Below are 14,720 nucleotides of genomic sequence, written 5' to 3'. Positions count from 1 at the left end.
CAGGATCATGCTGTAATATGTAGATTGATCACTGCCATGGAGATGGAATTCACTGATATGGTTACAAGAATGGTGGAGGTCGAGAAACAGATCGATTATCTGGAGTCATCAGAGAGGGAATTAGCTGCTAATCCACTAGCGACCAAAGTAGATTTGAAGTGCTTCTGGAAAAAGTTGGAAGACTTAGAGAATCGTAGCTGGCAAAATAACATCCAAATTGTTGGAATTCCTGAAGACGAAGTAGGTCGAGATATGGTGAAATTTCTGGATGGCCTCTTTCCGAGTCTGCTCGACATAACAGGCCATAAGTTGGAAATCGAGCGAGCTCACAGGGTTCCAGCTCGGAGATCTGCAGAAGGAGACAGGCCCCGATCAATTCTGGCCAAATTTCTGAGATCATCCGATGAAGATCTTGTGTTACGCAAGGCGAGGATTAAAGGAAGGCTTTCTTGGAAGAACCACAGCATTTTCTTTTTCCCACACTTTGCGAATACGACCAGAGAGAAATGTGATAGATTCAAGTAATGCAAGAAACTCTTACATCAGCGGAAGGTCGCTTTTGCACTGATGTTCCCGGCCAAATTGAGAATAGATGCTAAGGATGGTCGCAAAATATTTACATGCCCTCAGCAAGCAATGTCCTTCATAAAGTCATTGGAGTGAGTAAGTCATTGTGTGAAACTCTCTATGCAGCCGAGTGGGCCTGACTCACTGAACATTCACTTGACTGTTTCTTTTTGTGCTGGTTCTGCCTAGCAGCTGGAGTTTGTTTTGTGGAATTACTCAGGACAGTTATGTGGATGAATCTACATGCTCTTTGTGCTTATGCCTCCTATTGGCTGGAGTTTGTTTTATAGATTATTATCTGTTGTGTAATTCTGTCTCACAAAATTTGTATAGAAGAATGTTAATATGAGCAAATTGTCGAAAGGTTATATAATTTCTTAAACATAAGAAATATGATATAGTGTTTCTTCAAGAAATGCATCTTTCCCTGCAGGAAGCAGAACAATTTGGGAAGATAAGGGGAGGACATGTTTTCTTTAGTGCTGGCTCAAGTAAGAGCAGGGGAGTCATTACATTGATAAGTAAGCATCTACAATTCAAATGTCTCAAACAGATTAAAGATAAATTAGGAAGAGTCATTATTGTTTTAGAAGAAATTCAGGGGCAAAGGTTGATTTTGGCTAATATGTACGCACCTAACATCAGGGCTTTTTTATAGATCTTGAGGGGATGTTGCAAGCCGCTGGCACCCCTCATGATATAACATTGGGAGGAGACTTTCATCTTTTAATGGACCCAGTCCTTGATCATAGTTAAGCAAAAGTGTGTAAGCCCCCTAGGGCAACAGTGATGCTTCACAGGATGTGTACAAATCTTGGTCCTACAGATATTTGGAGACTTTTTTTGGAAAGTCTTTATCTTTGGAGATATTTTTTTTTTCATCAGTCCATAAGATTTATTCTAGAATATAATTTTTTTTAATATATCTAAGTCCCTCATTTCATCTGTTATTGATTGCCCAGTTGGAAACATCTTAGTCTCAGATCACGCCCTGGTGAGTTTAGAGGTGTTGCCACATACGGAGAAAAAGAAATAATATAGTTGGTGCTTTAATGTATCCCTTTTGCAAAATCCTGAATTTCAACAAATGTTAAAGGCTGAAATCAGTGTTTATATGGAGATCAACTGGTCCTCAGTATCCTCTGTGGGCGTGGCTTGGGAGGCACTTAAGGTAGTTCTTAGGGGTCGGATCATACAGTATGCCTTATTCATCAAAAAATCCAAAGCACGAGAACTCGTGGAGTTGGAAGGGAATATTAAAAGTGCTGAGACAGAGCTGAAGCACCGGATGTCATCTGATGGCCTCAGAGAATTGACCCGATTGAAACAGATATAATACTATTTTGTTACGGAAGGTGGAGTTTTGGCTATTCAGGGCAAGACAGTCAAACTTTGAGTCAGGGGACAAAGCAGGGAAGCTTTTGTCTAGATATATAAATCAGAGAGAGTCTTTTTCTACCATTCCCTCAGTGAAATCTGCTGGTATTCTAATAACATTAGCCGTTTCATGAAATATCATGTGGTCTGTGGCGAATGATCAGAATCCGGTCGATGCCATCTCACTTGACGCTGAAAAGGTGTTTGATATGGTAGAATGGGATTATCTTTTTAAGATTTTGGAAATGTATGGGTTAATCCAATTGGTTGGACTAAGTTACTTTACAGACACCCGGTAGTGGCAGTAAAAACGAGATTATTTTACTCTGGATAGGGGCACCTGGCAGTGTTGCCCTCTTTCCCCATTATTGTTCTGTCTTGCCCTGGAACCATTAGCAGCCATGATAAGAAAGGAGGATGATTTTCCAGGGGTGGTGTCAGGAGGTGTGGCGCATAAACTTTTGCTTATGCAGATTATATTTTATTATTTGTCTCCGACCCTACTAGATCTATGCCTTGTCTCCACAGAATTATGAATTCCTTTTTTAAGTTCTCGGGATACAGAGTTAAATTGGTCTAAATCCGAAGCTTTGGCTCTGACAGCATACTGCCCGGTAACGGCTTTTCAGCCGAGCACCTTCCAGTGGCCCAAACAGGGCATTAAGTATTTGGGTATTTTATTCCCAGCAAATTTGTGTGATTTAGATAGAGTTCATTTTGACCCTTTAATAAAAAGGTTTTCGAGCGATGTGGGCAGGTGGGCTTCATTACATTTATGTATGATTGGGAAGGTTAATGTTATTAAAATACTACAATCTCTCCTTATAGATGTCCCCCTCTCTTATTTCAAGCAATTTGATAGCATAGCGAAGTCCTTCATTTGAAATGGTAAACATCCCAGATTACATTTCAGTAAGTTGCATAGGCCTATTGACAAAGGTGGGCTAGGCCTACCCAAGATTTTGTTTTATTATTATGCATTTGGTTTCAGACATTTGCCGCATTGGCCGGTTCCACCTGAGAGAGCCCCTCCCTGGTTTTGTATTGAACAGGAAGTTCTTGCCCCTATTTCACCACTGCAAAGCCTTTCTATCAAACTAATCAAAAAAGTTAAGTTACACCTTGTTATCTCGCATTTGCACTCGGTATGGACAAAAGTGTCCAGAGTGTTTAATTCGGACATTTATTTAAATGTTGCTTCGAGCATATGACTGAACCCAAAATTATGCATTAATTAGTCCCCTTTCTGCTGGACAGAGTGGATTGTGAGGAAGATTAATACACTCAGAGACCTATATGAAAGTGGAGTGTTGAGATACTTTGAAAATTTGGTTGAACATTTTGGGATTCCCAGATCTCAGTTCTTTGGGTATTTACAGCTATGCCACCTGCTCTGTACTATCTTTTGGAGTAGTATACACCCCCCTAAAGTGGCAGATACTCTGGGAGTGGTGATTACTGCTTTTGGGGAAGGTCATGAGGCATCAGTGTATTACTCCCTGCTAATTCAGAGTCTGGGGATGGAGCTTTAACTTCTTTCAAGACATTATGGGAGAAAGATTTAAACTTGGTATTGGAAGAGGGAGTGTCGGCTATGATTCTAAAAAACATCAAGTCTGCATCTACAGATGCAAGACTTCACCTTATGCAATTCAAGATTTTACATCGATTCTATTGGACCCCCTCTAGGATGTATAGGCTTGGTCTTAAAGACACACCCACCTGCTGGCGGTGCCAATCAGAAGATGGAGACACAACCCATGTTTTTTGATGGTGTGTTAAGATCCAAGAATTTTGGTTGAGGTTTCAGAGTTTTATGTGTGACATATTGGGTACTCAAATTTCATTGTGCCCCAGACTCTGTATTTTAGGCGATGGGGCGGTCATCATTATAGGGAATAAACATGTAAAAAATTAACCAGTGTTAGGAAGACTATTCCATAGTTTAGGAGCCAAGCAGGAAATTATCTACCTACTTTTGTGGATTTTGATATTCTAGGTACTATTAACAGGCCATAATTTTGTGATTGTAATGAACATGATGGAAAATAGCGTAATAGAGGGTCACTTATGTACTGTGGAGCTAGACCATTCAAAGCTTTGTACGTAGTTAACAGAATTTTTAAATTAATAAGAAATTTAATAGGTAGCCAATGTAACAACAATAAAATGGGCTAATATGATCATATTTCTTGGTTCTAGTCAGCACTCTGGCTGCTGCATTAAAGTGTATTTATTGAACTTGCTGGACATCCTCCCAGTAATGCATTACATTAATCTAGTCTTGAGGACATGAACGCATTAATTAGTTTTTCATCAGCAATAGAAAGCATGTGTTGTAACTTTTTTTCATGTCAATGTTCAAGTTTATTTTTTATGATTAACATTTTTATTGATTCATACATTGAACACAGAAAAGCAAAACATATATACACAGAATCAACATTTACACCCATTACCACCCCTCCCCCTCCCCCTCCCCATTCCCAACCCCACCCGGCCCTCAACAAACACTCCTGTGGTCACACATGAGCACATACACTATATTGCCAAAAGTATTTGCTCACCCATCCAAATAATTGAATTCAGGTGTTCCAATCACTTCCATGGCCACAGGTGTATAAAATGAAGCACCTAGGCATGCAGACTGCTTCTACAAACATTTGTGAAAGAATGGGCCGCTCTCAGGAGCTCAGTGAATTCCAGCGTGGTACTGTGATAGGATGCCACCTGTGCAATAAGTCCAGTCGTGAAATTTCCTCGCTACTAAATATTCCACAGTCAACTGTCAGTGGTATTATAACAAAGTGGAAGCGATTGGGAATGACAGCAACTCAGCCACAAAGTGGTAGGCCATGTAAAATGACAGAGCGGGGTCAGCGGATGCTGAGGCGCATAGTGCGCAGAGGTCGCCAACTTTCTGCAGAGTCAATCACTACAGACCTCCAAAATTCATGTGGCCTTCAGATTAGCTCAAGAACAGTGCATAGAGAGCTTCATGGAATGGGTTTCCATGGCCGAGCAGCTGCATCCAAGCTATACATGACCAAGTGCAATGCAAAGCGTCGGATGCAGTGGTGTAAAGCACGCCGCCACTGGAATCTAGAGCAGTGGAGACGCGGTCTCTGGAGTGACGAATCACGCTTCTCCATCTGGCAATCTGATGGACGAGTCTGGGTTTGGCGGTTGCCAGGAGAACGGTACTTGTCTGACTGCATTGTGCCAACTGTGAAGTTTGGTGGAAGGGGGATTATGGTGTGGGGTTGTTTTTCAGGAGCTGGGCTTGGCCCCTTAGTTCCAGTGAAAGGAACTCTGAATGCTTCAGCATACCAAGAGATTTTGGACAATTCCATGCTCCCAACTTTGTGGGAACAGTTTGGGGATGGCCCCTTCCTGTTCCAACATGACTGCGCACCAGTGCACAAAGCAAGGTCCATAAAGACATGGATGAGCGAGTTTGGTGTGGAAGAACTTGACTGGCCTGCACAAAGTCCTGACCTCAACCCGATAGAGCACCTTTGGGATGAATTAGAGCAAAGACTGTGAGCCAGGCCTTCTCGTCCAACATCAGTGTCTGACCTCACAAATGCGCTTCTGGAAGAATGGTCAAAAATTCCCATAAACACACTCCTAAACCTTGTGGAAAGCCTTCCCAGAAGAGTTGAAGCTGTTATAGCTGCAAAGGGTGGGCCAATGTCATATTAAAACCAATGGATTAAGAATGAGATGTCACTTAAGTTCATATGCGTCTAAAGGCAGATGAGCGAATACTTTTGGCAATATAGTATATATATATATATATATATATATATATATATATATATATATATATATATAACAATCTCGCACATTAACAGCTACCCCTCCCTCTCCACTGCTCCACTCCGAGAACCCTCCAAGAATGCCAAGTATCTGCCCCATTTCCCAACAAACAAATCCAAATTCCCCAGTCTTCTATATGCCCCTTCTTCGAAAGCCACCACCCTCCCTATCACCGAGTACCACTCCTGAAATGGGGGCGTTCCAGCTGACTTACAATCCCTTAAAATCACATGTCTGGCGATCATTAAACTGTTTGGGACTCAGACACACTATCTCAGTTTAATCTAGACTGAAGACACATCTATTTAGTCAGGCATACGCTTAATTTATCCATAAACTTGTAGTTATGCTGCTTTAGTTAGGTTTGAAACATTTCTCATATTCTATAACTCTGCAATAAATTGAATGGCATCTATGCAGATATTAGTCTATATGTTTCCCTGTCTCAACCTCGGGATTCATATCCCAGAGGTTACCAGAGCCTGCCTGATCCAGCTCCGTTCTTGCTTGATATCCAACCCCATTGCTACGTGTTGCTGATTGATGATGACTAACTGTAGCCTGTGCCAGCCATACATCACTTTGGTCTTCTACGATGGACTTCAGAGGATGAACTGAAGCCACCTCCAACCGTGAGACATGAGATACTTAATGTGCCACTGCCTGAACCTTGGATTTAGGATGGACCTCACCAAACCTCACCAAAATGACCTGCCAGTTGAACTGCAATACACCTCAATAAACTCTGTCAACTTAGTCTAATAATGAACTACAGTCATAAAATAGAATAAATAGACTATCAATTAATTACTAACAAGCCTACATTAGCCAAATAACAAAAGACAATGCGTCTATATGAATTTAAGCAGTTAATCCAGGATAGACTTCAAAAACATTATCATTAATCTTACAGTTCATACAAAATCTTGTTGTTTAAACATTGGCCCTTAACACTTAATTAGTTTAATCATTTTAAACCATAACTTTCATTACACACAAAAACTAATATTGACATTATATTCATGCTGTTTAGCCAGAGGGGAACTAGCCCCCACAGTGAGCCTGCTTTCACTATTCCATGATCTGAGGATGTAATGTCTATTCTCCGGGTATCAAACCCTGTAAGGACAGGAGATCCGCCCCCAAATTCAGGCGGACATGCACGGCTTGTAGCAATATAAGAGCGTACCCTTCCCTGACAGTCGATGTAAGACACCACCATCCTTACAGTCTGCTGGATTAAAGCGCAGAACTGTCCCGATGGTGACACAGGGGCATCCAATAAAAGGGCCTTATCCTTCTTAAAAATGCTGTTCCGCTGCCATGAGGCCTGCCATGTTCCATCCAACTGCCTGAGTGATGTATTTGGTAGCCCATAGCGCCAAATCAGAAGTTTGGCATAACTCCATGAAGGCCTCTGCATCCAGTCCAGCTCCCTCATCCCTTATAAAATGGGCTTGGTAGGCTTGCAAAACTGCTAACGTGTGCAAAGCCAAAACCGCTTGGCCTGAAGCCAGATAGGCCTTGTTCAATAAATTCGAAGTTAACCTGAAAGGGTTCGAGGGAAAGGCAGGCCTCAATCTCCATGTGGTGGCCGATGAAGGAAAGAGATGGGCTTCCAGCGTCTCTTCCATTGCGGGAACCGAAGTGTAACTGCACGACATACATTAGCAAATTCAGAGGCTGAATAATTTGTAATCCTAGCCTAATACTACTGATCCCAGGACTTAGAAATCTCTTGATGGAGGTCTGGAGAGAAAGGGACCGGCCTACGAGGCATTGTCCACTAGACAATGCCATTGTTAGCCCACTTTATTGTTAGCCCACTAGAAAGCAGTCATCCAGGATGGACTAATGTTCTTCTAACAGAATCTCATCCAGCTAATCCAAGTGAAGCTTCTCCCCTGCAATAATATCCTCAAGTAATTCCTTGTAGGTTACCGAGGGCCTGGAAACCTGTCCATTGGGTGGCAAGGCATTGGCCTGGCCTTTGGTGAAGTCTTCGGAACCCGAAGCGGCCGTCAGCATGGCTCTTCATCCGCAGTGCCGAAGGAAACCGTGGTGCGAGCTTCAGGGCTGGGACACAAATGCCCACGTGCAAATTCCACAGGTGAATGTAGAGCCGAATCCAGTGAGAGTGACAGAAAGGACTGAAGGTCCGTCTGCTGTACACCTCCCATGTCCTTGGCCTCTGCGCCGGCTTCCCACGTGTTGAGTGGCCGTGTATCGCTAGCAGACACGTGGCCAGAGTGAACATACTGCTTGACTGACTACCCGAAGGAAGCGAGGCTCATGCGGAGCGTCTGGACATTCATCAAATCACAATGTGGTCAGTATGGTCCCTGCAATGTGGCCTATGCATGGCAAAAACCCAGACAGCTCACGTACATGTTGTGAGTATTTCCACCAAGGATGAACCACATACATAGAGGTAAGCACTTCTTGAAAGACATCCCTGCGTTGCCACTCAAAAAAGGAGAAATTATCTTCCTCGCTCCGATGTGAATCTCTATAAACAACAAAGGCTTAGACAAATGCACTGAAGTAAGAAAATCTGAGGGATGGTGCTATGGGCTGACATTTATAAGGAGCCAATGATGTAGCTCCTTAGGGGCGTCGCTTAAGCACCATCAGCCAATGAACTGTATAAGGACTTCAGACCACGTGACAACAGACGTGCTCGCCATCATCATGCAGCATTGAGTTCCAACGAAAGGGAAATTGACAGACAGTATTTTCAGATAAAGAACAACAAATTCTGGCTTGAAGGCACTGATTTTGCCTTAATACTTGACAAATTGTAGCAGATGACTCATTTCTACCATTTTATCATAACAGATATATTGGTATATGAGATGAGAGGAGACACGTTCTACTTTTTTTAATACAAATTTGGTCCATTTAGAAATGTTGCCTTATGAATGCAAACTGATCCAAGAAGAAAATGCAACACTGTAACAATGTTAGCTTCTGTTTTTTTCCAGCCTGACATTTTGAAAATGACTGTGGCAACAGTTTTGCTAAATGACATGACATGAGTCCTTAAATGTATCACAGCAAATCTGAGGTGAAATTTCCACTGTGTGGTGCTAAAAGCGAGTTTAATATTCTCCCAAACAGATGAGATTTTTATGATTAATACCCTACCCTAAACCTTAAACCTAACCGATAGTGTCATTAAAGCAAATGAGTGATGAAAAAAACGCAATTGCTGAAGCAACCACATCATTTTGTGGTGCTTCAATGACACTTTCTGCTCACATGTTGACACATGCTCTTCAGGACTCGTACCCCAGTGCTATACATCGCAAGTGCAATGCTCTATTAGTTGAGCTACTGCGTAATTTGATTACATTTAAACAAGCTTGTAAATGGGGCTGGTTATATGTAAATGTTAAAATGTATCTCCATTCAAAATTTGTGCTCTAGTAAAAGTGTTGTGGTGTCATGAGATTGTGGGAGCAACAAGGCGAAAAGTAAGTATTTATGAATCGCTAATTTGCTGTTTTATTCCTGATTTGTGTGAAAATGAATAAGTCGTTGTTGTAGCACCTATTGTGTTCATTTCACCACAAAACTGCCACCAGACGTATAAAGAGCCAAGATTTCGCTTCAAAACCAAAGTATACTTTGGGCTTAAGGACTATATTACAAGTTAGACTTTGATCATCCCCACTCCTATTAAAGCAATAATGCAGTCCAGACACATTGTCTTTTATCTACCTCATTGTATTTATTCTAGTTGTATAAATGATGTTTTTTTTAAATGACTTCTATTTCTCTTTTTCTATTTTTTTAATTTTTTTTTATTTTTTTATTTGAAGTAGTAGTTTGTCAACTGTTGCTTTTTCTGAAGGTTTCCATACTATATTTAGTTGTATTGCATACAATGGTAATTAAGTGTCTTATTAATATTAGGCACAGGCTAATAATATAGATGCTTTATAAATATTATTTTTACAAGAGTAAATAGCAACAAAAAGCAAAAAAGCATTGCTCTAAGTGCAAATAGTGTTAAGTGCTATTTTAAATACTAACATACAGAATAGGGGCATCACTGCAGTGTGTTTATTTAGAGTCCCACAGACACCTTACACCCACCTCTACCCCTAAACCTAATCCTAAACTTATCTCTCAAATAACCATGGTTTTACTACAGTAACCATAGTAACACCAGGGTATTTTGTAATAAAATCATACTAACCACGTAATAAACATGACTAGTGTATTATCACCATATTACTGTAGTAACACCATGGTTAGTTGCATTAAAACTAAGGCTTCCGCCAAAAATCAAAAAAATTAATAACAATAAAAATAAATAAATAAATAATTAAACATGGTTGCTACAATATTACTATAGTAAAACCATGGATAATTTTACAAAAATCAAACATTTCTCTCAACTCACTGGGAGGAAATCAACTTAAAAAAATAATGTTTTTTTTTTTTTTTAATTATTATTATTATTGATTATTATAAGTGGTATTAAAGGAAATATTAAGATTGGAGACAGGAAACATTATGGGAAAAGGTGGGACATAAGGCAGATATGAACCCAGGTCGTCCGCACAACAAAAAACAAAAACAAACAAAAAAACACAACCACAAAGTTATTACACCCCATGCCACTGCAGTGACACTGGAAGTGCAGTTTGTCTTCAATTTTCAGACATTGTAACAGCCATTATAGTGTCCACGGCCCACCTCACAACTGGGGCAGTAAGATTATAGTTTGAATTCAGTGTGTTTGTCTTGATTTGGTTTCCTTGTTGCTGAGTTTTATGCTCTCGTCTATAAAAGTCTCTCCCCCATGGAGACCCACATGTGTGCAGTTTGAGCATGTTTTGAAGTAACAGCAGTTGGTCACATATTAAAGACAGCATGTGATTCAGGCGTGACCCAACAATACTTATATCCAGAAAATGTGGTCCATGGCAGAACATAGTTTTGATGACTTCAAATCACACAATGTGCATTCATCCAAATGGCGAGTATCAAAAAGGAAGTATCAGTACTCGTACTCTTCTAAAAAATAAATAAATAAATAAAATGGTATCAGGACATCTCTACTTTCTATGAATTTTAACTAATTCAAATGGAACAGCAAATATTGTCAAAGTCTGTAATGGACTGTCTGTGTGCATGACAGTATACACAATTGACTGAAACATTTAATTATGTTTAATTTAATTTCATATAATTGACTAAATCTGATATATTAACCTTAATAACCATGCAACCTGATTATAAGTAATTTCAGGGACATTTTCTTATCTTTTACCAATTTGAGCACAAAGACGATGAGACACAAGTACTATTGATTCCAGAGAACTGAACTGCCCAAAGACTGTATCTGGCAGACCACAGTTATTATGCCTAAAGCAATTAAATACATCACAGGGTCGTCAAAACCCTGAATGATACTCAAACCACTTTATACCAAGTACAACAAAACAAGACCCTTTCAAACTTACCAAGGGAACTTCCAGATCTGGCTTTAAAAGGATGACACTGATGAACTTTATTTACCATATATGGAGGTTTGCTGCTGCTGTCGATAAAAGAGCCTCTCATCTCTCATTAAATGACTGTGTAGCAACACACTATTCAGAATCAGAATCAGAATCAGCTTTATTGCCAAGTGTGCTTACACATACAAGGAATTTGTCTTGGTGACAGGAACTTCCAGTGTACAACAATACAAAAACAATACAAAAACAGCAGCAAGACATAGATAATAACAAAAAATAAAAAAAATAATTATACACATACGTACATACACACACAGACACACACATACATATATACACACATACACATACATAGTGCAATCTAATACAAATCTTTTATCTGTTATGTATAGTGCAAATGTTTTTTTTTTTTTTTTTTTTGCAGCTACCAAGATAATTCATTTCTGTTGCAGATTTTGGGAGATCATTGTTGCTAAATCATAATGTGTAACTGACAAAAGGGTCAAAAGAGATACTTTGCTCCTAATACTGCATCTTTGAAAGCTTAGAGGGTGGTGTGTCATAGTAGGTAATGCTGTTAATGGAGCTGGTAATTCAACAACATGATTACACAGGAAATTAACATGTTTGTTTCGAAAGTTCATGTCCTTGAAATCGACCCCATTCAACCAAATTACTGACACGCGCCATTCCCCATCAGACATTTTGTGAGGACATTTCCATCTAGCGAGACATATGATCATTCACATAAACAATGGTGAGTGAGATTCGGAGGTTGCATTTTCATTTTTAAATGAGATATATCTAAATTATATTCCTCCACAGATGGCTAGGTTTAGTGTTGGGGTCTCACTTTCAGCGCCACTCTGAAACTGGAGCTCACACATGCCCAAACGTCCAACAACACTTCCAGTTCCTGCCACTGGGGGCAGTGATTCATATGTCAGTAAGCACATACCGATTTCAGCAGCAGATATTTTGGCCTATTGTCACCAATTTCTCTGTGAAATCAGTCCTGAATTGAAAGGTTGCTGGTTCAAGCACTATAAGGAATAGCAATCCTTTCAGAGAAAATGTGCAGAGTTGTACCTTTAGGGGTTCAATAGCTTGTCATTGGGGCACTACCCTTAAAGGTACACTCATTCTACATTATTACACATAAGGTTATAATATGTATATTAGATAGATTAGTTACAATATTAGACCGAGAAGCTAACTGTTACTTAATGTCACATTTGAAAATAATACAGTTGTGAACATAAATCTGATCAACAACAAAGACCAAGTAGATTTGAAATTTTATGAAGAAAACGTGAGTGGCGTTTCCCTGCGCAAAACTCACCACTTGGGCTGGGTATTGATACAGATTTCCCGATTCGATTCCAATTCACAAGCATTCAATTTGATCCGATTTCGATTTGATATTGATTCATATGGCAATATTTCAGTTATAATGTTCCTTTTGAAAGAAATTCTCTCTAAACTAATGCTGTCAATTATACAGGGGACCTTCTAATTAGGTACATTACAAAAATATTAATTTGACTAATTATATTTTATTAATTTTTCATCATTTTCCTCAAATTTATCTTTTTTAAGATAAATGACCACATATTTACGAGAGAGACTTGAACGGCTTTACATCATCTGTGCTATTCGTGATTAGAATGAAATGTTTCTTTTTTGTTGTTTTTGATCAACAACTGACTTTAAAGAACAGGAAGTGTACTAAAAGAGACAGTATTCAATGACAAATGCATTGCGTGGATCTGGCCTTTGGACACACATTACACGGAACAACTTTTACTCACAACACACTGTGAAAGGCTCTCGCTGCTGAATAATTCACCACTATACTACATGATCACCGGTGAGTGAATTCTAAACACTTACCAGCCAGTTGCCAAAAACATACATTTCAGTCACTGTGGTGAGTAGGGCTGAGCCGAACGGCGTCTGGGCAGAGCGAGGCCGGGAAGATAAGTGGCGAATGTCTTTCACCTGCGTGCCACACCGGTCTCGCGTTCCAGCGAGGGGCAGCGGGAGTACTTAAGGAGAGGAGAAAGCAGCAGAAGAGAGAGAGAGATGCGTGAAGCTGTTTGTGTTTGTGTTGAGCTGAAAAACAAACAGAATAATGTGAAGTGAAGCTGAAAAGCAAACCTTTTGTGTACCGCTGAAAAGCGGCCTTATTGTGTGCGACTGAAAAGTGCAACAATTAATTTCTACATGTTTTGTCAAGCCGTCCCCAGCATCCTCCTTTCCACGAACGGTGACAGTCACATAGCGCGAAATTTGGTTGCAAATGTGAACAATTTCCTCTCATCATAGTAAAGGGTTGCGCACAGAGTAAAAGATCGATTTTGGGATTTGAGAATCAATATCAAGATCTTCAAATGAAGACTGCAATGTGGCGGAAAATCTATATTTTTACCCGCCCCATACTTGCTTTTAGCGCCACACAGTGGACATTTCACTCCAGAACTATTGTGATATGTGTAATGTACCACATAATCAAATTTTGCAAAAATGCCGCTACAGTCACATAATTTTCATGAGATCAGGCTGGAATGTGTTAATGAATCATTTAGGACTGTAAGTTTGCCAGTGCAGCCGAATTACAGAAAAATCTGATTGACATGGAAGAGGTTCTTTATCACTTGTTTATCATTATCACGTCACAGCTGGTTTCGACACGGTGTCATCGTCATCACGCACTATACTTTACATTGTTAGTGCTCTTTCTTAGAAATGCAGCTAAGACCAAAGATGTCAGATATATTATGTTAAGACAAATGCAGCTTGAGAGTTGTTTTGTCTCATGCATTAGTAACACTGTGTCTACATACAGCGAACTGCATGTCATCATCGCAGTGATGTTGAGCAGTAATGAGAGAATGGAAGCTTCCAGAAGTGATGTCTGTGTTCTCCAGATGCTATTAATGATTAAAGTGCTGCACCACCTTGGATGGAACCCACACACTATATGACTTAAATGAAATGGTTAGCACTAGTAAAATGTTTACAGCCTTTCATATGGTAAAACCTTTTTTTTTTTTTTTTTTATTTTAGGAAAAATGATGTGTTGCTACACATACAGCAGGAGATTTCTCTGTGTTTAAGAGGGGGGGGGTCACCAGACGCGTGGTTTATCACAATAAATGCTTGTTGAAAGAACAGTGTCCTGCAGTGTTAGCTAAACAAACGTCTGAAAATGATCACCTTTCCAAAAATGTGAGAGGGGATAAAAGAAACAAAAAAATATGGGGAAAAAAGCAGTTGTGCATGTTTAGCTGGATTGGACAAATCCTTCTGTACAGCCAGCTACAGTATAATGACAAAAGCATAAAAAAGCACGTAAAAGTAGTCCTTAAAGGGACAGTTCACACAAAATTTTATTTACTCACCCTCATAATATCCCAGGTGTGTATGATTTTCTTTCTTCACCAGAACACATTTTAAGAAAAATAGAAAAATGTCCTA

This window comes from Myxocyprinus asiaticus, chromosome 26 (genome assembly GCF_019703515.2).
Source record: "Myxocyprinus asiaticus isolate MX2 ecotype Aquarium Trade chromosome 26, UBuf_Myxa_2, whole genome shotgun sequence".
In the NCBI taxonomy this organism is placed as follows: Eukaryota; Metazoa; Chordata; class Actinopteri; order Cypriniformes; family Catostomidae; genus Myxocyprinus; species Myxocyprinus asiaticus.
The sequence above is the reverse complement of the archived record's forward strand: the minus strand, read 5'-3'. Positions refer to the sequence as shown.